Source organism: Apaloderma vittatum, unplaced genomic scaffold (genome assembly GCF_000703405.1).
Source record: "Apaloderma vittatum isolate BGI_N311 unplaced genomic scaffold, ASM70340v1 scaffold11078, whole genome shotgun sequence".
NCBI classification, from domain to species: domain Eukaryota; kingdom Metazoa; phylum Chordata; class Aves; order Trogoniformes; family Trogonidae; genus Apaloderma; species Apaloderma vittatum.
The window spans coordinates 21594-23254 of NW_009730228.1; positions in this window are offsets into that span (position 1 = coordinate 21594).

The window sequence follows — 1661 nt, forward strand, 5'->3', positions numbered from 1 at the left end:
TTTGCTTTTTTTTTTTTCCTTTTTCTACTTCCGTTTTGCCCCTTCAAGTCTCTACTTGCTCTTGACTTTTCTGAATTTCACTTTGATATCTTGACACTTCGTTTGTTCTCCCAGACAGATATAATTACAAGAGATCAAATAAAGCTTGTTTTGGTCAGGGCAGGGGGTGAGGGAGTGAGGAGAAAGCATAGGTAACAGAGGAATGTTGTGAAGATTTGCTGGGAGAACTCACCTCCTCCCAAGGCTCTTCAAGTCTCTGCAATTCAGAGGGCCCAGAAAGCTGCAACTTTTGGGACAGAATCCAACGTTCAGGTTAAGTATAAAATAGAAATAGCAAAAAGTGAGCCCAACAGGATAAATAGGGACTGCAGACTGCCAGCTGTGTTTCGGTGTGCAATACTCTGCCTTTTTGAAACTTCACCATTCTTACCTTGAGAAAGAATTTGACAACAGTTCAAATTTTAAGAAGAAGAGAAACCCATGTGAAGGCTCATTCAAAGCACCACACTGTGAAATATCATGGTGGCTTGTAGCCTGCTGCAGATGTCATTCAGTGCTGATATGAAGGAAAATGCCTTTAATTTCAAACACCCCTCACTCAGATCTCCACTAGAATTCCTGGACAGTCCCCAGACCCAATGCAACCTGCTGTCCTTAACTTGAGTGACTTGGTACCCCCCATCTTGCATTCTTTTGTTGTACCAAAAGAATAATAAATATATTTCTGGGTCCCCTTATGAAAAGTAATCTCCCTGACCTAGACATCACAGAACTCACTTCTGCTTTCCTGAGAGCAGAAAATGAGTAACCAGTTTAGTTATGGTTCACCTGGGAGTGGCCTACAGAGATTCTCCTTTATGTCAGTGCAAAAAAAGCGGCAGTCGATGAGGGCAACACAGCAGACTTTTACTCTGGTGACATTCAGAAACCACCTGGAACAAAGATACATGGGAAAAGTGAGTCTTGCCTCAATGGAAGAATTATTTCTGTTATCTCCAATTCAATGTTTACTTCCATCAATAGACATGTTAAAGGTGCCTTTCAAGCCAACGTGTTCTATGATTCTGTGTTACTACACTACTAAGGAATGGGGCTGTATTTCCATCAGGAAGATAGATGCTGTTGCTTTTTATCCTATTAATTCCCAATTCCTTTCTTCTAGGTTATAAGTCCTTGTACATCCATACCCTTATTCATTGTGGCTCCTGGTCTAGTATTCCGAGGACCACTATGAGAACCACCAGACACAGCTTTAATCCTCTTGACAAAATATATTTACATTCCTCCTGTATTAATCTTAGGAATCCATAATTCATAATGCAGTGACCTGGATGACAGAGTAGTGGAGGCATTTATTAAACCCACAGATGATACCAAGTGGGAAGAGCCAACCAGGAAGCTTTGCTAGAATACAAAGCAATTTTGACAAATTCCAAGTGTGGCCTGAAGCACTATCCAGCACAGACAAATGCAAGACAGTGCACACAGGCAAGAGTAATCCACTGGCTGGAGGACAGGCTGCAGAAGAGCTGGTCAGAGGGTCAGCTCTACAGAGATGGAAGCTGAAGGGCCACCGGGAATGACAAACTTAGCAAACCCAAACACTGCAAGAAGAACTACAAGTCCAGCCCAGAAATCATAAAAAATAATAATTCAATTCT